The sequence below is a fragment of the Adiantum capillus-veneris genome, chromosome 13, assembly GCF_014529385.1.
Source record: "Adiantum capillus-veneris isolate H3 chromosome 13, ASM1452938v2, whole genome shotgun sequence".
NCBI lineage: Eukaryota > Viridiplantae > Streptophyta > Polypodiopsida > Polypodiales > Pteridaceae > Adiantum > Adiantum capillus-veneris.
In genome coordinates, this window is record NC_140943.1 from 24,182,593 (window position 1) to 24,205,505 (window position 22,913).

Here is a 22,913-nt window from a genome sequence, read left to right on the forward strand (position 1 = left end):
CATTGGGTGTTGTGTGCTTTCATCTGTCACAACATAGAATTTGTGTGCATAAATATATTGATGTAGTTGTACATGCAATATAGTCCATCCCAATGTTGTCAATGGGTGTGATGTGCTACTTTCCAGCACTTGGGGAGTAGGATGAAGTTGATCTGTGAGACTGTGAGCTGTTGGTATAATCCGTAAGAGATCAAATTTTCTTGAGCACCCGAATCAAGCAAAGCTGTTGATCCCACTTGATTGTTGCCCACTTTGACCGTAATTATTGGCTCCACTATTTCCTCCTCCAACTTAGTCAGTCGAATGGCATTGATTCGCAATGGTGCTCCATGTTTTTGTTGTTGTCGCAGAAGCCGTCTTTTTGCAATGCGTTCTTGTGCTTCGGCTTGAGCTTCCTCCCGTACTCTCTCTTTTTCCTTCATTCGTTGTTTTCCTTGATGAATTTGTTGGAGCATCTCCTGTGTGAGTGGTAGATGATACCTCCTCAGTCGACATCCACTAATCCAGTTTGGAATTTCTTCACCTGCTAATGTAGCAAGCTTGGCAACTCCACTTTGTGATAGATCACTAATCACAAATAGTCCCAGTCCTCGCTTTTAAAGTTTCTTGGCATGTTGTTTTAAGGTATAAACAAGTACGTAATCACTTGTTTTAAACTCTTTGGTACGCACATGCTTGTCAAAAAATTCGTTTTGTCTTCTCTTTTTAGCAAATATTGATGTGACAGCTCGTAAGCGGAGTTCATCTAGCTTTTCAAGATCATCAATCCTTGAAGAGAGCTCATGCCCTGTCCATTCCAAGCTTGTTGCTACTCGTAGAGTTGGAATTAAAAACTCTATGGGTAGTATAGAATTTAGGCCAAACACCATGTTGTATGGTGTTGTTCCTATTGATGTTTTGTAAGCTACCTTGTATGCCCATAGTGTTGAGTGTAGTTGCTGATCCCAATCTGTTCTTGATTCTGACACTATTTTGGTGAGAACCGTGCATAGTGTTTTATTTGTGGCCTCAGCTTGCCCATTGGCCTGTGGATGGTATGGTGCTGATTTCCTATGTATGACCATGAATTCCTCTAGCAGATATTCAATGACTTCATTGAGAAAATGTGCTCCACGGTCACTGACAATTTCTATTGGTAACCCGTAACGTACAAAAACATTCTCATACAAAAATTGTGCCGTGGTGCGTGCATCATCTTTTTTTGTTGCTTTGGCTTCGACCCATTTTGTGAGATAGTCCGTGGCCACAATGATATATTGGGTATGGGTGCGATATGCAAGGGGTGATATAGGTCCCACAAAATCAATGCCCCACTTTGCAAATGCTCTTGCCCCCATCATTGGCCGTAATGGCATCTCGTCTCTTTTTATTGGTATCTTTGTGCGTTGACATGCATCACAACGCTTTACAAACTCTTCAGCATCCATGTGCAATGTAGGCCACCAAATTCCTACGGTTAAGACAATTTTTGTCGTCTTATCGCCCAAAAAATGGCCTCCACTTATTCTGCTATGTACATGTTCTAGAATCAACAGGTATTCTCTTTCACTTGCACAAATTCTAAGTTGATTGTCCTTCCCCCGCTTATAGAGTTGATTCCCAATTAACTGAAAGTCACGAGCTTACAGCTCTATAGCTTTTTCCCGTGCTCTTGTGATGTTCTTAGGGAATGTCCTGGTGGTTAAGAAGTCAATGATATATTGACTCCATGCAAATGCTATGTTTACTTCAAACAAAGTTGCGTGGTCCACTGGTCATTTGGCACTACATACTTTACAACTGGTAACATAGGAATGTGTGTCTGCATACATAGTTGGCCAATAAACCCCTAACCGTTTCAGTCTCTGGTGTGTTTTCACTGTTGAACAATGAAATGCACAACCGTGGACATGTGCCTCTTCAAGGTAGCACTCGAATTCGTCTAGATTTATACATAACCGTAGGATTAGGTCCGATCCAAGATGATACAGCCGTCCTGCTATCAACTGGAAGTTTTTTGTTTGTCGAATTGTTTGCTGTTTAGATCTGCATTTCGTATTATCAAACTCACTTCCGAAGAAAAGAATGCTAACAATTTCTTGAGACCATTTGGGTACCATTTCAATTTTGAAAAGATAAGCATTTGGTATGTCATCATCTACTCCTTCAAGAGCTTCCCCGTTGTGTATCCTTGAAAGATGATCTGCTCACATATGGGTTTTACCCTTTTTGACCACCACTGTGAAGTCAAATTCTAGAAATATAATAAACCAGCGTACGATTCTCCCTGTATTGCAAGGTTTATTTACTAGGTACAAAAGAGCTTGATGATCCATGAAGAACACAAATTTGTTTGCAAGCAAATAATGTCAAAAAAAATTTACAGCATAAATCATTCCTAACCCTTCCCTCTCGATGGTTGTGCACTATTTAACTGTCAGCTCGCATAGCAAATCGGAAAATCCATTGTTCCGTCTCCAGGTTGAGCTAGAATACTTCCAATGGCATATGCTGAAGCATCAATGTGCACATGGAATATCTTTTCCCAATCTGGTGCCTTTCATACAGGTGCTGAGATAAGGTTTTCCTTCAGCTTTTGGAATGGAATTTCACACTCCTTGGTCCACTCGAAATTGACTAGCAAATGATACAGAGGTTGTGCAATAACCACATACATGTATATGAACCTTCGATAATAACCGCAATGCTCCATGAAGGATTGCACTTGTTTCGCATTAGTAGGTCTGGGCATGTCTACAATGACTTTGACTTTGTCTAGGTCTGTGATTATGCCATTTCTTGAGACAATGTGTCCTAAGATTCGTCCTTGCTTAACCATAAATACACACTTTTCCGGGTTAAGGTAGATTCGATATGTCCTGCACTTTTCAAAGACCTTTTGCAAATGGTCCATATGATCCTCTCGCATAAGAGAGTGCACAGAGAGGTCATCCATGTAAATTTCTAAGAATATTCTTAGGTATTCCTTGAATGCGTGAGTCATTAAACTCTGGAAAGTGGCTGGTGCATTAGTTAAGCCAAATGGCATAACTCGATACGCATAAATCCCCCATTATGTGGCAAATGTTGTTTTGTGTTGATCTTCCCATGCTATTGCCAGTTGGTTGTATCCTGAAAACCCATCCAGAAAAGAATAAGCCCGTTTTCTGGCCACTTGTTCAAGTACATGTTCTGTGATTGGCAAGGGATAATTATCCCTTATGGTTGCTGCATTCATCTTCTTGAGGTTTACACACACTCGCAGTTTTCTATTCTTTTTGGGAACTACCACAATAGGCGACACCCAATCTGTATGTTCAATCTCATAGATGAATTCCGCTTCCATCAGTTTATCAATTTCTTCTTTGATTCGTTTAGCAAATGTGTCATTATATGTATAAGGATGTTGTTTGCTAGGTTTTGCATCCGATTTCAAAGGAATTGTATGTTGGCATATCATTGGATCAACTCCTTTGAGGTCTTTGTAGGACCAAGCGAACACATCTTTATACTTCTTGAGAAGTTGTTTTAGCTGTGCTTCCTCCTCAGGCTCTAAATCATTAGCTATATAGACCGGCTGAGGCTTTTCACCTGGTTTTGCGAGGTCTATCTTTTTGCATTTTCAGGCCCATCGTAAGATTCTTGGTTGGTTCTCTCCCTGATTGGTGGTGTCATGATGATTTTTCTATCTTGGATAGTAAACTTCCGATAGTGTGATGGTACGTTCATGTTCCCCTTTTCTGACTCCCCTTTACCATCACTATCTTCTTCAGTAGTCCATATCTCTCTTAGAGACCGTTCCAGTTCTTGGTATTTCTATTTACGCTCCAGTTTGGTCCACTCTTGGTCTTTTGTTGTTTCTCTTTTTGATTTTTCAGATTCTTGTGATTTTGTTTCGGTTTTAGCTTTTCATACCTGTTTTGTTTCCTCTCGCGTTCTTTCTTTTCGATTTTTTTAGAATTTTCCTGATATTTGATCTTTCACACAATCCTCTGCTTTTACAAGCATCAAATAGTGAGTTTTACCTTTTATCCTAGGCATCAGGTTCTCTCTCGCTTTGTTTCCTGCTCTTTTCCTTCTATGGCGTTCTTGGCGTCTAGGGTGTTGATTAGCAAAATCATAAAACTTGATATTCTCGGCTTCATTCCCACGCTCACTTGAGGTGTCTGAACACTCATTATCTGCATCATCATTTACTTCCAAATGTTCAGAGGAGTTGTAAAACTCTTCTTGTTCCGGAGGTTCTGTCGTCTCTTTTTCTGGTACAACGCTTACCATGTAATAGGGTAGCACATCATAGCCCTCCTTATCGCAAAATTTTGTTGTTGGACTGTCGGTAATGGTACAGACATCCAATGTTTCCAGTATGTATTCCCATTCTAGAGGTTCCAAGGCATCTTCAAGGAAAGGTTCCGGAATATACTCCTTGTCCTCAATTGCTCTTTCTAAGACGCATTCCTCTTTTCTTAAGCTTCCATAATGTGAAGCTCCGCACATCCATATCTATTTTGATTGCCCTAACCATGCTGGTAGTTCCGATCCTGCTACTGTAGCCGAATCAAACTCTTCCACTGGTGTTTGGTTTACATCTTTGTAACTATGGTCTTTAAGGTGTATTTTAGTTGTCGTCTCGCCATGTCTGAGGTATATGTGGTCATAATTCCAATCTTGGACCACCTTCAGTTGTCGCATGAATGGTCATCCCAAGATGATCTCATAATTGTTCTTTTTGTCGAAATCGACTATTGCAAATGTATGCTCATACTCGATTCCGCACGAAGTGACAATTACTTTTTCTAAGAGTCCTAGAGGCTTTTCCATGAACCCATCTGCCAATTGCAGTTTCATTATGGTAGCCCTCAAAGCTGGTTTTCCCCATTTTTTCCAGATTTCTTTGGTGGTGATAGCAACCCCCGCTCCACTGTCAAGAATAGCCTTGGAAACTACTCCTTGGAATTCTATCGGTAGCGTGGTGTTTTCGTCTTCTCCCTCGCAATATTCTCCAACCTTATTCAATGGTACTGGCCTAGTGTTTAGATTAGGCCTGTCCAACTCCCTGATCCCTTCTTGTAGCTTCAAGGTGGGGTCTTTCACTCCAAATTTTTCTAGGCATTTTCCCACTGTGGTCCACATGTTTGGCCTTAACCTTAGGAGTTCTGCTAACGTGATTGTGCATGCCACCGGGGTGGATAACAACTCAATCAATCCTTGCGAATCCATCACCTTGTTAGAAGAAAGGCTTTGAGATGGAATTTCTCTCACTTCCGACTTAGCTTCCTACTCTCCTAGGTAAGAGGGTAAAGTTCTCAAAGAGTCTGGTTCGTTGTGCCCCGAACTAATAGATTCTTGGTCTCCCCCTTGTGAATGTATTTCAAGGTCCATCTGCGATCTTGCCTCAAATTCTTCAATAGGAGGTAAGATCACATTCTTTTCTTTTCTCGTGCTATTCATGGGGTTACTCATCCTATTAGCCTCATTGGCCTCACGGATCTGCTTCCACAGATCATCTTGATCGTTACCATCCTTACCCATTTCTGCCAATATTTTAGGCTGGAACCCGTCACTTGCCCCATCAGTGGTATTTGGCACTATGATAGGCTCTCCTCTGGACTCATATTCATTAGTGAGTCTTTCCTTTGTTTCCTCATGTTTCTCTAATGTTGGTTGGATAGGGGTTGGAGCTGGTGCTTTGTGACAATTTGCAGGTTTACTCAGCGGTTCTTCCATCAATGATTGAGCCGTCTCAATCATCTTTTTACACATATCCAACCTCTGTTTTTCTATTTCTGCATATGGATAAGTCATCCACCTTTGCTCCGGGGTTTGGTTCTTTTTAAGTCGAGCTTCATAAGCTTTTAGAAGCGCATCTAACTGCTCGTTTACCTTGTCTGCCAGTACAAATCCTCCTGATCCTGCACTTTTGGGTTCTGCTATTTCCTTGGGTGCTATGGCTGTTGTGGTGTGTGAGCTTAAGCTAGCTAGATCCTCTAGGCGCTCCAATCTGTTCTTTGTATGTTTCAACTCCTCGGATAGGGCCTTTTGCTCTCGTTCTTTCCTGGATTTCCTACGCGCCTTTCTAGCTTTCCAAGTGCTTCTCTGGTTTTTCATTTTTGAACTTTGGGCATCGGTTTTTGGTTCTTCAACTATGGGTTCGTTTGTCTTTCTTTGGGCTTGGGCTCGTGTTACTGCTTGAATAGGTATGATTGTTTCATTTTCCGATCCTCCACTAGAAGGTACTGTTTCTAACATGTTCAAGGTGGTTTTTGCTCCTTTGCTTGGGTTTTTAGGGCAATCAGGAATGAAATGAGTAATTCCACATTCTGGGCAATACGCATTGACTCTAATGATTTCATCATGAGGACTGTCTCTCAGCCAATGGTCTCCTCCACACTTGTAACAGGGTCCCTTGGGTTGTTGAGATGCTCCTTGAGCCCCTCTTTGTTGGTAAGCATGTCTCTGTCCGCCCATGCCTCCATTGGCTATGAACATCAGTGTTCGTTCATCTAAGCTATATCTTCCTTCTCCTGCAGCCTGTGCAACAGTTGGTGGTCCTTGATTCCCTATCATGCTCCATGGTTCTGGTGTCGAGGGTTCTTTCGGTGGATAATAGACAGGGTTTTCCGCATATTCATTGGGATCTTCATAATAAGCCTGCATAGGCATCAAAGCCTTTTCTTCTGATTCAGTTACTGTTGGTGTGTATCTGATACCAACTGGTCGTAATCCTGGTAGGGGTGGTTGTTGCCCCAACACCGGTTGTGGTCTTTCTACACCTACAGGTCCTGGTAAGTTGCCCTTGATATCTGGGCATCGGTGGAACTTGAGGGGAATCTACTGGAGCTTGGGGAGCGTAAGGTCTCTCCCTCACATATCCTGTGTTATAATAACATTCCTCGGTCCCATGGTTTGTCTATTTTTATTCAATAGCACACCACTTGGGTTGTTTAGCCTAGGGTTTGGCGTACAAGTTGATCTTTTTTATCCCTTCATCTACGAGCTGCTCCTGGTTTACCGCTATTTCTCCTGTCAGTGTTGTCTTAGAAGACTTGCTTCCACTTTGCTGTGAAGATGAATCGTCATCAAGGTCCTTGAACTCCCCTTCTTTGTAGACTGCACAATTGTCCACAAGGTACAGAGCCTTCTTGGTCAGCTCACTCAACGTCGTGCTCCTCTTCATATGTAAGTCTTTCTGGGGATCTGCATTCCTTAGTCCTTGGATGAGTATCAGCATAAGTCTGGACTGAGTTGGCAGTTCTTCCACACGATAGACCTTAACATATCTTTTTAGTCTTAGGGCTGCTTTTCGTACAGATTCTCCATCATTATGTTTGAATTTATGGATTTGTGAGACGGTATTATGAGCTATTCCCCTTTGAGAGAATTCCTCAATAAACTCGTCAAACACTTCCTCCATCGACTCAAAGTCTCTACTCTCCATAGAGTCAAACCAAGTTGCAGCATCATATCCTCTAGGGTTAGTCCAAACCCTGCGAATTGGGTTGAAAAATCTAACACCTCTTCGGCTCTAATTACACGCACAAAGGCTGCTACATGATCTCTTGGGTCTCTGTTTCCTGTGTATTTCTTGTTTACCCATTTTTGCACTTGAGAAGGTCTAATTCTTCGATGGTCTACAAATCTCATCATTGGATCGCCCTGTTCAAGTCGATACACCTCCTCAGGCCTTCTATAATAGGCTGGTTCCTCTCCCAATGGTGCTCCTAAGCCATAATTTCTAACGGTTCTCGCTGGAGGTGGGGCTTCTCTTCGAACTCGTTCTATGGGTGGTCCTCCAGGCTCTGTCGACCCTTGTGTCTTTGGCTTACTCTCTGCTTGATACCTTGAATAGTGTGGTGGTTCTTGCAAATCCCTGAGCCCTCGTGCGGCTTGATAACCATCTCGGTTTCGGTCTGGTTCCATTGTTGCACTCTGTCGAAGCCATGCCTGCAATGATAGCTGGTTTGCTGGTTGGTCTTGGTTATTGAATGCTTGTGGTCGGGTGGAATGTGAGGTAGTGTCATACTCGTCGGAAAAAGGATTCGTTGACTTTCTTGGGGTGTGGGCTGCTCTTGGCACTTCCTCAGGGGCATATGCTGATGCTCCTAGACCTGTTGCTCTTTCTACTTCCTCTGGGAGGATACGTTGGTATTCTCGCCCGTATCGATCAACAAAAACTATGACCTTCCCTGTAGCAGTTTCATAAGAGAATAAGTAAAGAACCTTGTCTTTGCTTAGTTCGTTTACGTATGGTTCTTTGCTGCGAAAGTAAGAGACAATACCCTCACTCTCATGCGTGTAGATTCCCACATTCTCGTTATAAGTTGGAACCCTAGTTGTTTTCTTATCATACATAAAAATAGCTCCGGGCCGATCAATGTTTGGTGGCGGTTCTTGAGTTTCTGAAACCATTTTCCCTTTCGCCACGTTATCTCCATATCTGTTGTAATCTTCAGGGTTACTAACTATTAAATAGTGGTTTCCCTTTTGGTCTCGGAATCTATCTCCATCATCATACACTCGGATTATCTCCAATCTTTGAGCTGGCCTCTCTTCGATACAAATGCACTTGCGGCCTCGATAGTCAGAATAGACTAGGGCTCCTCTCGAGTTTGTTCCCTCTAAGAAGATCACCGTGAGCCTGGAATCATTCAAAGGATTTTGGGAGGTGCTTCCTCCTCGCATAGGTCCATCATAGGTGAAATCTCCTGGCTGTTGACTACCCATTATGAAGAAAGATTTATCTGACTAAGTGTCAGTATCACTACCTTCCTCTATAATCGGTGCTAGCGGATCTAGCCTTGCCTGAGTTACACTCTCCTCGGTGGACACTAAGCTACCTTGGTCACCTGCCACTTTCTTGTCTCTAACAATGTATCTTCCTGACCTTAAATTCATCAAACTTATCAATGCAATTTATCACAAATTCAACCACTCACCTGGCAATAGGTCAGTCTGTGCACAACTTCTTGCTTTGTTGTTGAATATACCTATACACAAGCGTTTTAATTTCAACAATTGAATCAAAGCATCTATCTGGTAGAGTTTATCTTAGTAATGATTGGTATAACTGGAGATTTAATCTCAACCACTACTGTATTTTATACATTGCTGACGTTCTGGATTAGGTTTGCTAATCTGAAACAGTACTTCCCTCAGATGTTGGTCAATTTACGCGAAAAAGTCTGAATTCAATCTTTGCTTAGTCAAATGGGCAAACAAGGTCCAAATTCACTTCTGAAAGAAGTTCTGGAACCCTTAAGCCAAATGGAATCTCACTGTCTTTTCCAGGTCAAATTTTCTTTGCAGTATGCCCCAATAGACATCCTACGCATAGGATGTCTCCTGCTGTGTTTTGCCTGGATTTTTGCACTATTCTTTCCTCTTGTTGTGTTGAGCTTACAACTGCTTTTACTTTTTGATTTGGACTCCTATTAGCTGGTCAATGAGTCAGAAATCTATTCCGACGGCCTGTTGATGGTATTGATCAGTCTAATCAACTCCAAATTGGACCAAAATTGACTAGGAGGCTTGCCTTAGGCTATATAACACCTTACTATGCTCAAAGTCAAAGTCTAGCTTCATTTTCTTGCATTAGACATCCTACGCGTAGGATGTTTTTTTCATCAGAATGGCTTCAAACTCAAAGCCTAGGCTCCCTTGAGTTTCTGATCACTTGGGTATACTCAGAATGCAGTTTGGAGTCCCAAATCACTAAGGAGACATCCTACGCGTAGGATGTTTATTTGGCCTGTTTGACCCCAGATTTGTCCCACAGCTTCCCCTTGATGTCAGTAACCCAATGGTATGCTTAGATTTTGATTTGGATGTCAAAAGTCCTAAAGTCCGCTTTTTTCAGTCAAAAGTGCTAAAGTCCGCTTTGAACCCAATTTTCTTACCCAAATGAGGTGAAACCCCTTTCAGACACTCAATATATCATGCAAGACATGCCCATGCAGCCATCTTATGGTTTTGGTCTCAAAATAATGTTTTGGCACTATTTGGGTAGGATGTCGAGCAATTTCAGTCTACCTGGCCTTATCCTGTCAAGATATGGCCAAATTTCCACTTTCCAGTTGAAATTAGGGTAAACCCTACCTCTTGAACACACTGGTCAACTCAAAATCCCAAAATTCCTCCCAGATTAGCCTGTAGACATCCTACGCGTAGGATGTCTCCTGGCTTAAAATTAAAGTTTTTTTCTGATAGGTGTGCTCCTGATGCTCTGTAGGTCTATCAGAAACACTCACAATAATTTGTTGGACTTCAATTAGGCTTTCAACCACACTTTTGTGTCTTTTTGCGTCTTTTACAAACTTGTAATGATTCTACCAAGCAAGTGTACATGCATGAAATGCTCTAGATCCTAAATCATGATGTCTTACTTACTCTACTCCTACCTATCATGTGAAATGGTGATAATGGTGTTTTTGGTTGCTTTTTGGCCTCTCCGGACTCTCAAGCTCTCCTCTCACCTCTTCTACCACTCCGACTCCTACTCTAGAACTCGACTACTACCTAAACTACCTAAGTCTATGTCCTCTACCTAAGTCGAAGGATCTAAGTCAGACACACGCTTCCTAGACTCCCTCTAAGACCTAGAGAGTCCTCCACCCTCTGATCCTATCTAAATGTAAAGCGAGACTCTTGGCAAGCCAAAAATCCCAATCCTCAAAGATTAGTCTCGGTCACCTACCTAAGGTTTTCGTCCTCGACAGCGGCGCCAATGTTGGACGGATACGCCGCGACAGACGTCAGCACAGCGAGAACTCACCTAACATGTAATGTCAGCTAAGGACAAAGCTCGACCCGCGGGCGCGTGGAAGCAAGCATAAGGTGTCAACCTACACTCGACCGACTCTTAACTAATTCCTACAGAGGTCTATACGAATTGTCTAAGTCACAGCCTTCAAGAGTGCAAAAGAGGAAACTTCCTACAATGCTTTCTAGAGCCGAACACCCATCAAACAATCTCGAAACACCATAGAACTTGAAGGAAACCCTACTAATACCAATAGGCCACTCTCCCTAAGGTCTATGAACCAAAATCACGACCCAAAACACCCGGTGCAGAAACACAGAGGATGGCTGGCTGAAATCTGCAGGTCTTCGTTTCCAAAATCTAAAGTTCCTAATGTGTAGTTTTACTCAATGTGAACGCATGGATATGTTGCAAAGCAAAATCCGACAACATATGCTCACCCAAACAACCGATGAAGCTCGTAGAAGGAGCTCACAAAGCCGGACCGTACGCGCGCAATGTTGGTATCGGCGCGTAGCTCTAGTCGGGGGCAACACGCTGCACTTCTCCGCACTCGATTCCGACCACCGTAGCACTCGTAGCATCAAGACGAATCTCACACTCTCTCTCTCGTACACAGTACGCTCACTCACAGAGTTCAAACTTGTTTTAAAATGACAAAAGGTTCCCCCTTCATTAAGGTCAAAAAGTGGTATATATACCTTACAACTTCTCAAACCCTAAAGTTCCAAAATCAACCATCTACTCAATCTAATCATCAAAACTGGGATACAATCCGGAAACTTCTGTAAGTCCCAATATTTACAAGGTGAAAGATCGGGTTTTCCTCAATGAATGAATAATTACAAAAATAATAGTGCGACGAGTAGTTAGATGCCGTGGGGTGTGTCCAGCTTCTAATAGTGGGATTTGAAGCTTCTGACTGCTCTATGCGCTTATAGGACAGCTTATAAGGTGACTACTGGAATGACACCATTCAGAATGGTGTATGGTACTGAAGTTGTGGTTCCTATGGAGTTCGTAATTCCCAGTCTAAGAATGGCTGTGAAGTATGGATTAGACTTCAACCATAATCTTAAGAAAAGACTAAATGAACTAATGCAGTTAGATGAACTCAGGCAAAGAGCTATATTGGAATAGGAGATTGTTGAACAAAGAAGGAAGCACTGGCATGATCGCCGAATTAAAGTCCGAGAATTCTAGAAAGGAGACTTAGTGCTGCTATATCAGTCTAAATTGGGTCGAAAGAAGCCAAATTTGAAGATTTCCTGGGCAGGACCTTTTGAGGTCGATTGGGTCTTCTCCAATGGCACAGTCAGATTGAAAGATTTATCTGGACTGATGTTGCCGGGGGTATATAATGGAGCAAAGATCAAACTTTATTATTCAGAGACCAGAGAAACTGGGTTGGAAAAAGGTACTAAGGAACTGGAGGTTGTTGATCAAGAGATACCGGAATCAGACATTTTTTATCTTTTCCATGTGCAACCAGTTCCAACTTCAGAACCAGTACACCAGAAGAACCAGATCAGGCCGACCTGAGAACCAGTACCAGCATGGTCCAGCCAGAGTGGGAATCAGTTGAGAACTAGTATGGACACACTTTCCAAATTTTAAGTGGCCAACGGTCAAGTGATATGCTAGTGGTAATTATTACAAGGATGGGTTGCAGTCTTGTCCAATGCATGTTTGCCACGACAGCAACAGCGCACACAAGTCTAGGAGCGACGAGTGGTGGAGATTTTATGGCATGAACACGTATAACAGTAAGGAGAGTTAGCATTTTTCCTCATAAATCTCCTGTGCGACACTTTCCTCCTGTCAACCATTCGCCATCGCCGAGCTCCGAGGTTTCTTCACTATAGCCGCAAACTTCGACCTCTGACGAGATAGCTGACGGTCAGACAGCCTTACCAGCAACACCAGAGAACGGCTTTGACACAAGTAAGTCCTCTTCGCCTTCGCCTGTTTCATCATCGTCGACCTCACAATGTATGGGTAGAAAGAAACGCTCAGAGAAGATGCAGGAAACTCTTGAAGAAACCCAAGCTATAGTTGCTGAGGCAAAGGCAAGCCTTCTTGTTCTTCCATACAGTAAAATCCAATGCTATGTCTTTACTGATCACGCAATGACTCTGCTACAACTTTGGGATCTGCGAGTTGTGTTGTAAGCTACAAGGATTGCTTTTGATGCAGATATCATTAAGCAAGTTCTAGATTCCTTTGATGATGACACTAGCAGTGCCATGATAAATAATAGGAAGGTGTCAGTATCACCAGAAGCCATTGCATTTGCATTTCGGATGTCTAATGAGCCCAAACCATCTGTTGCGACTACGCAGCAAATAAGTATTTCTCTAAAGGAGGATGAAATAGCTAGAAAGAAGCGCAAGGCAAGTGCTCAAGGAGTTCCAGTAGCATGTCTGGAAGCGTCCGCTACTTATAGGTTTGTAGCTGAAGCAATCAGTCTTAAGAATAACCCAACGTATGTGTCAGAGAAATTATTTGCTATGCTGTTGGCCAAGATATTGGATCCACAAGTCCATATCAACCTTTGTCAAATACTCTCGCATAATGTACTTCAACAGAATGCCAAGCTGACATCTCAAACTTTTTTCAAGGCATGGTATGTCCGGCAATTCTTGTATTGGGCTACTGCTGCAGATGTTAATAATCAGGTAAAGCAGGCTGGGAGTGAGCATCCCATTTCTGAAACAAAGAAGATTGAACTGTCCTCAAACGACGAAGACATAGACAATCAAACGAACGATTTCCAATGACCTGAAAAGGAAAGCCACTGGAGAGGAAGCTGGCAGTTCAAAGAAGCCAAGAATTACATTGACAAAAAGCAGTGAGTTCTTGAAGCAAATAGAAAGCCAGGTTAAGGCAGTGAGCACTGAGAAAGTTGAGAAAAGTAAAACTGAGCAGCAATTTACTCAGAAAACTGTGCCTGATTAGTTAGTTGTCAAACATATAGTTGCTACTGGCTCTGGGAAAGATCAGGTAAAGCCAGTCTCACTGAGGAGAAGGTACCAAACCAGCCAGTGGACAAAGGCAAGAGTCAACTGGACAAAGGGAAAGGTCCAGCTTTCTCAACTTTCTCTGGAGAAGTTCTTTCCATTTCTAGGAATCCTCTGCAACTGGTAAAAAAGGATAAGCTACAGCAAATGCAAACTCAAAAATTGAGAGGGCATCTTTTGCTCAGCACAACTGATTATGCTACTCTACCCTACGTGGCTCCTGTGGCAATATATGAACCTGTTGATTCTGATCCCAACCACGGTCAAAGACAAATGTTCAGTTCTGATACAGTCTTCTTGGAATACCATTGTCAGTTGTATGGGACAATTGGCAGAGGCTACTGGATCAGAAGACGAAGTCAAAAAGCTTAAAGCTAACTTGGTAGAAGCATAGCATCAGATTGCAACACTCCAGAAAGCCTAGGAAGTGTAGAACATACAACACAGGGTACTCGAAGCTCAATCAGAAAGGGCTCAGGAGTTGTTGAACAAAAAGTTAGCTAAAGCTGAGTCTGAAATTATGATCATGAAAAGTCAAAGGAATGAAGCACTGAGAGCTGTCGAGTGAGCTGAAACGATGCTCAGAATGAAGCGGGCAGAATTCAGAAAGCTGCTATTGCACCATACAACTCTGAAGCGTTCGCTGACTGACAGATACATCTACAATAGCTTGTCTGAAATTTTAAACCCCGCAGGCAATGCTGTTTTTGACTTAGAAAATTTAAAGTCCTTGATGGAAAGTTTGCAAAGCGATTTGCAGGACAAGATGGGTGAGTTCAATAATGCTATGATGAACCAAGCTATAATGGATTATATTGAGCAACAGACTTCCCCGGATGAGGATGGAGAAGATGAAGCTGATCAGAAGGAGGATGATCAAGAAACTGGGCATACAAAGGATGATGATGATGCCCCACCACCATCTCCACCTCCAAGACCTGGTATTGGTGGGACAGGGCCAGATGAAGGAGGCCAGTCACAGCCAGACCAGCCAGACCAAACTGCGGGTCAGCAAGAAGGACAGGATAAAGAGCACGAGTCGGGTCATTAGCAGACTGAAGAGCAGCAGCCCAGTAACACTGCGAATCAGGAAACTGATCAGTCCCATCACAACAGAGAGGCTAAAGGGAAAATGAAGGTTCAGGATGAGGGACCAGTGATTGATCATCAGTATTCACTACTGCTCATTACTTTGAATAAGCATCTGAGACATCAACAAGCCTCCATCACCAGACAGTATCTGGAGGATGATGCTCTCTGGACTGATTTAGAAAGATTTCAAAGACTATATGTGGGAGCCAGGGAAATGGTTGACCATTGGAAATCCGCTGCTTTCCATGATAAAGAAGTTTGTAGACTACCTGCGCATCCCAGTACAGTTCAGTTGTTGGAACGAGTTCCGGAATGGATACTCAATGCTGATGATAAAGTGGCAAACCCACACTGGCAAAGACAGTCTACTGCAGATTATCGGTCTTTAGCTCTAGAACTGGAACTTCTGCTAGGTAACAAACCAACTTACCGCTGCATGAAGGATCTTAGGGTCCAACTCAAGGAAGTTCTGGTACAACTGCAAGCTGCCAGAGGTGTTTTGGATTAGAGAGTGAAAGCCATTCTTGAGGACCAGACAGCCACTAGCAGAGGACCTCAAACAAGAATTTCAGCAGGAGCACAGGCAACTGCTCTCCGAACCTTATTCCAGCTAGTGAGAATCACTCGGAAGATGATGCAACACGAGAACCAAGCTGTTCTCAATTTCTTGGAATTTGTGTCTGATTCTCCAGTTCTCTTGTATGCTATTCCAGTAAGAGAAACTGAGCTGCCAAGATTCTTTCCAGCGCTGTATCCTCAACATCAAGAACCAGTTGATCGACTCATATATTTCAAAATAATTGATGAGCTTCAGGATTGGTATGAGCGATCAACTGTGGAATGGAAGACTTGGCAGACATTGCTCAATGATGCTCTTCAAATCAATGACATTCAGAAAATGAAAGAAGAGCTACATAGGATTCAGCTGTGTATGGGCCAGTGGAAGATTCAGGTCAGAGGATTGACTAGGACTACTAATCAATTGCTACAGCTTACGGTCGAATCTTCCAAACTGCCTGAGAAAGACATTGTAGCAAAGCCGGGTCTAGCATCGCAGTATAGAGAGATGGCTGAGATTCTTTTCGAAGCTCGCATCAAAACAAATGAGCCTCTTCCAGAAGGATGGACCCATACTGCTTCGCATTGTCATAAGCTGGCCAAAACCACACTGACCAAGGGCGGGCGTACACTCTATGATCCTGACACCAAAACCTATCATTCTCTCACACCTTATGAGGTAGAGATGACCACAGACCGACGGGATCAGCTTCAGCAGGAGGCCATTTACCGACTGATTCAGAAGGAGAATGCTAGTGCTGAGACTTCTCAAGCACCGTCCCGGTCAAAGAGCAAAGGCAAAAGGAAGACTATCCAATGGAAGGATACTGGATAGTTCCATCTCAGAATTCAGTGGCGACTTTTCTTCTCAGCAGGCAGGGAGAGATGACAGTTCTACCTTGGCCTAATGACAGCTCCACCTTGGCCTTTTCCGCTACCTCCCGCAATCCTTGGTCCTTCTTGAACTCCTGCATCCCAACACCAGAACCAGACAATGGATTTTTCAGTTCCACACCAAAACCAGACGATGGATTTTTCAGTCTCACATCAGCATCAAACAAGCATTTTTCAGAAATTTTGGAATCTTGGCAAAATTCAAGAAAGAAGGGAAGGATGTAGACGACTGGATAATCACCATGCGGGAACGTGTTCTTAGAAGATGGGCAACGAATTACTTAGTAATTACTAGAGCAATTACTACAGAAAAACCGAAGTGTATAAATAGGGCCCATTACATTATTATCGGGTTGGCAATTGTTATCACTTGTATTAGCGCTTTGAGCTACAATTGTACTTGAGCATCAGTGGCAGTATTGTCGGCTATACTTTCTCTCTGTAATCATATTCACTGTAATCTCAATCATGGTATATATTTCAGTGATACTTACTTCTCGACTAGTCTTCTAAATCTCAATCTTATTCCAGTCTATAAGTTTGATTCTTATTTCAGTATCCACATGTCAGTTTAGTCTCTGATTTCTGTCTAGTCTGCTGTCTGAAATCTTCCCACACTAGTAGCTGAAATCCTTCAACACTGGAATTAGCTGTCTCAAGAGATCAGCTCCAATTCCAACACTCTACTCCCCTCCATTGCGTAGTGCTAACAGTGACACACACACACACACACACACACACTCCCTCTCTCTCCCTCCCTCTTTCTCCATGCACGACTAAACGTTCATGACCAAGCTGTTCTTGGACTACATGGCCCAGATGAAGGGAGAGCAGCATTACGGTTTGAGGATGCGGCCAATGTGGAGAAAGTTGAAGAAGCTCTCATATGCGTAGATCTTTACGGCCAGCATGGTGAAGGTGGGCATGCCCAGCATAATGGAGGAGGTGGAGGGGATGATGGAAGAGGTGAGGAGGTACACGAAGGTGGAACATGCCTACAACATAACCAAGGAAACGAGCTTGTTGTTGGAGAACATAATCTACAGGCTGATGGTGTTATGGTTGCACGAGGTAACAGACCCCAATCTTTGTAGTCGTTGGACTCTACCTAAAGTTGCACCTTTCTATGGCCACTTCCTCTATGGATAACTCTACCCATCATCAACGTTGTGTAACATCCATGTATTCCATCTGGTGCAGCCCTCTCTATGTTTGTATTGCACCTTTGCAAATATGGGAACCTCGACAACTTGATCCATGTTAATCCATGTTTCATCTTGAGAATCGATGACATAAAAAATGAGTTTTCTTTGATTTCTAGTAATATAAAGGCATCACAGGTTAAATATATGGTTAGTGCCTTCATGCAGCTACTTGGAAATTTTTGGTTTGTCATGATGCTAAATGGAAACCAGTGTTTCTCTGGTTTCTTTAGCTTTTTTTTATAGAAGACAACTTTGTGTATAACATTATATAGTATTGTGTGGCTTGCTATATATCTTGTAGCACATCCACAAGTGTGCAACGCGCTTCATCTTGGTGGAAAGCATGGCAAAGGTGTCTGAGCAAGGATGAAATCTCTATAATTCAGTGCATTGGTGGTTGACAAGACTTTGTTATTTCATGCCTTTCTTTTGGGTAACCCCGATGGTTGGTTAGGCTTGCAATTTTAGTTTGAGTTGTCACTTTTGTTGTTTGTCTTTCATACCCATTGTCCCTTCGTGTAGTGGGTCATGTTGACATTTGAGATGAACAAGTCGCCCTTTTGTTGACACTAATATCAGAAAAGATTGTTATTATACATCTTGATATTTTGACCACCCTTGGTAAGATCCAAAGCGTCTCTATCTTGAGTGTGAAATGTGTGTATGTGTACCCATGCTCAGTCATCACCAAGTCGCAATCAACACTAGAGCTTATGTGTTGCCAAGCCAAGTGCAAGAAATGGACAAGAACTAATAGGTTCATAGATCATGAGGCTCTAGAGCCAAGAAGAAGCAACTCGACAAAGTTGTGAGGGAGAGAGATATGGGAGCACATAACATAACATGTTGCTCATGCAGGGATTTTTATGAGGTGGTTGTATGAAGTGGTGGTGGTGGAAAGGAGCTAGCACAATCTGCATTCTGACAACATTACCACCCCTTCTTCTCCCCACTTCACCATCTGGAACAGCGCACAACAAAACTTACAGTTGGAAAGCTAAGAATAGTGACTTGTCATTCCCAAACTATCTTTTGATTTTATTTTTGTAGCACTGATTAATGGTGGGTTGTTGATTTTGGTAGCATGAAAACAAGTAGGAAAATGAATGCCTCTATAGCTTTGCACAAGCCACACCGTCGGAAGGAAGAACTATAGCAAGACCGAAAACACCTGTGGTAACCACCCGTGAGAATTTATGAAAAACCCTTCAAGCATGAAATACACTCAAAATAAAGAGAGATAGATGACATCATGATGAATCTTGTCTTGTGTAGATATCCGTAGAGTATCCATAGGCAAAAGACAGATGAGAAATGAAGAAGTTATGACCACTCGAACATGGAGGTGTCCTTTCTTTTGCTAAAAAATGAGCTCTCTGGAATTTGTGAGGTGTTGCAGCTATTAAAATGGGGGATTCCTTATTTTTTATTTCCAATAATTTTCTCTCTCTTCTTAGCCAACAAGGCTCTCTATCAAGGCATCTTTTAATTGGCTCCTTTTAGGCCTTTTTTGGGCAAAACATGAGTTGTTGGTGACCCTTTGACCAAGGAATGGGGTGGGGGCAACTGGCTGGGGACCAAAAAATTGTGCCACGTGTCTGTCCAATTGAGTGTGAACTCTCAAAACGCGTCCCCCTCTTCCCCATGAGCCCACGTGCCCCACCATGGAAACCCTTGAGAGCCTCTCACTAAGTGACACACCCATAATGGGCTCCCCCTTTAGGCTATATACCCCCCCACCTTCCACTTTTTCCTTCCTATGTGGGATAATCTCCCCGCCACATGGAAACCTCCTCCGCAATCCTCTCAAACCCCTTGTACCCATAAATTTTCAAATTTCCCCCAAAGCAAGAGGGCTTCTCTGACAAACTTCCCCAAAGCGTAACTTGCCACTCCGGTCACCAAATGACTCGCCGTAACACATGGCTCAAAGCCCATCATCTCGGCTACATCTAGAATTCTTAAACCTTAGTATTTCTGATTCCAGTTGTCAAGTTGGCCCAATTTCCCTTGTCGCATGCACCCGCAATTACCTTCTAAGTTAGGACTGCCTACTTCAGATGCCCATAACTCATGATGTATAAGTATGATTCACGAGCTATAAAGCACAACTGATAATACTTATTAAAAAACTTGTTTTGGAGACAAGAACGACTCAAAAAATCAGCACCCAAGCCTAGAAAAATCACACCTTGCACATGAGTTTTTACCTGGCCACTTCCAAAACTTGCAGGGCTATGTACACATATATACACGAGGCTAGTGGGAAACATTTTTGGCATGCCCTATTGACTTGATGCTTATCCAAAAAATGTGTGACATAGCTTGCCTACCCCTCCTAGTATGCTTGATCATTCATGACAAGCAGAGGTTTCTAGGGTGAACAACTGTTGGTAGGTCATTCCCAGAAACCTCATTTACATTCTCAAATGTCTCCACACTGTCTTCCTCTATTGATAGCATCTCATCCATCATGATTTTCATCAAGCGTGCCAAGTATTTCTTTGATCTATAACCATTAACACAATATTTATGCTATGGACCACTCAAATTAGTGAATTGATATGTGCCATTTCCAAATTTGTTCAGAATAGTAAAAGGACCTTCCCACTTGATTTGAAACTTTTTTTGAAACGTATTTTCTAACTTACTGTTGTATTACAACACCAGATCACCCTTTTCAATCAATTTCCTTACCCTGTAAGCATTCATTAGACTTTGACTGAGCCTTCTTTGTCACTTCTTCATAGTAGCTCAAAGCTAAAGTTTGTCCAATTGCAAACATTGTAAATTGAACAACCTTTTTCACCAACATTTGTTTGCTCTTCATCTCCCAATGACAACAATTTGAGTGTAGGAATTTCTACTTCAATTGGCAATAAAGCTTCCTTGCCATAAACCAAGTGTTTTTAGAGAAAATCCTGTGGTCGTTTTGATAGCAGTTTTGTAGGCCCATAATGCACATGGAAACTCTGAATCCCTAGTCTTCCCATTCGACTGGGTCATCTTTGTTAAGCCGCTTCAAATTTGGTGGATGATACCCTATGAGCGATATCTCTATGTCATAAAATTTGGTGGTAGATACTCTATGAGCGATATCACCTCTCCAAATTTGGTTGTAGATACCCTATGAGCGATATCTCTATGTCATAAAATGACAAGGCATAGGGGATGTGATGGACTGAATGGGGGAATAGGTTGGACACTATGTTTCATGGGATCTTCATGACCCCAATGTGGTGTGATTGGTTGTGGGGGTTGAAGCATGTAAAACTCGAGGCATAGGAATAGCCTTAAAAAAATAAACAGTCAATTAATGATCGAGGATTTGAACCCACCACCTCATGAATGGAATCTTGATGAGCTAACCATGCAACCAACTGCTTAAGCTTCGTTTACTTACCTGTTGTATAAAGTGTTGAGGAGGACTAGGCCCAAATTTACATTTCTTTTGACCCGATTTTGTTCATGACCACCGCATGCATTCATCCCCTTGATATTTGTGGCATGTCAAATAAAAAGGAGAAACAAAAAAACTAGGTCATTGATTTGTGGCTACCTTCTACCACTCCTTCATCCATGTGCATGTATTGCATGACCAATGACCATTGCCTTAAATCTCTTAATCAATGTTGGGCGACCACTCTTCTACAATGATAGGTTGTGGAGCCCCTTGCATATGCAGTTGCACTTTAGCATCATCGACATTGTCCTTGTGGAGGGATGATGTGAAAGTTTGCATATGTCATTTTTTGTATATGACCTTTTTTTGGAAGGCCAATAAGAACAATTAAGTAAAGAGAGTTGTTGACATACTAAAGCAAAATAACATTTTAATGTTTTCATAAGAAAATGTAGGGCTAGTAAGCATAATAAATAATAAAAAAATTTAAAGAAATGGACTTTTTAGAGGTCCTTAACACTAGTCTGGTAACCTAACAGGACATAAAAGTGCCCTTTCAGGGTTTTGGAAAAGAAATCCAAAACCATAGTAGATCTTCTCATTTTGAAAAATCACTGCGCAACCTAGAGAGTCCATCTTAAAGATCTTCAATTATAAACAACTAACTACTCTGTCACTCAGTAAGTCACTCTGTCTTAGAATAGAGACCTCATCATCGATCCCTTGCAGTGAAACATGTGTCTTCCCTTGTCTATCTTGTCTTCCCAATGCTGCTCGAGTCGAAGAATTTCCCACAGATGTTGCAATCAAACATACATAGCTGCACCAATTTTTCAAGAAAAAGACTAATCATTTACGTAAGCTTCTCCATAATCAACTGAATTACATCCAAACTTGTTCCTTGTTGCTTGCAACTTATGAGACGGTACGCAAAAGACATGACTTTCAACCCTTATTATACTAACACCAGTAATTGAGTTCGAACACATCAATTTTTCCTACATTATCGTATTTAAACATGTGCAAACATTCAAGTCGAAAAACAAGTTAATCTCTTTACTATCAATTCCCATCAAATACTCAACACTGACTCTGATTATAGGACAATCAATTCAACATCCTAATGGATCTACCCAAGGATGTCGTTATCTTAAAGAGCACATCTATGTAGACCATAATGATGGCCTTCAAGCACTTGAGGATTTTGACAGGACACAAAGTCAACGTATGTTGCCAATCTCCGTTGTGTTGTGCTAGTGGCTAAGTTTTGTAGAATGATGGTTGGCATATATAGCCAAAAATGTATTCCCGATTAACATGCACTCCATGACATAACTTCATTGGTGTACTCCCATCCCACACTGCCACAAGCCTGTATGACCCATTGATCCCATTGAATGAAGCCCCATTAGAGAGATAGAGCCGGATAAAAATGAGCAGCAGACCACCAATGCTTCCATCAATATTTTTGGCAAGTCAAAAAGGTGTGCCACGAGCGACCTCATCACTATCTCACACAGGGTCAGTCATAGGGGATATAGGGCCCAAATTTAGGGATGTGGAGTGGCTTTGATCTCAACCATCCGATTGTGCAGTGAACTAGGGGTGAACAAGGGACAACAATGGTGCCCAAAGTTCACCCATAGTCCACCTGCCACGCGAGGTGTGAATGGAGTTCGCGGCCTCTCGATTGCCACATAAAAGCCATGTCCTCACAGTAGCATGCGTCATTGCCCATGTAGGCATGGTACACTATCACACCCTAATCTACCGGCCCCTAGTTCACCCCTAGTTCCCCCACACCTAGCTCACCCCTAGTTGATTGGATGATTCGATGGTTGAGATTAAAGCTGCTTCAAATTTGGTGGTAGATACCCTATGAGTGATATTTCTATGTCATATTTGGTGGCAGATACCCTATGAACGATATCACCTCTCCAAATTTGGTTGTAGATACACTATGAGTGATATCTCTATGTCATAAAATGACAAGGCATAGGGGA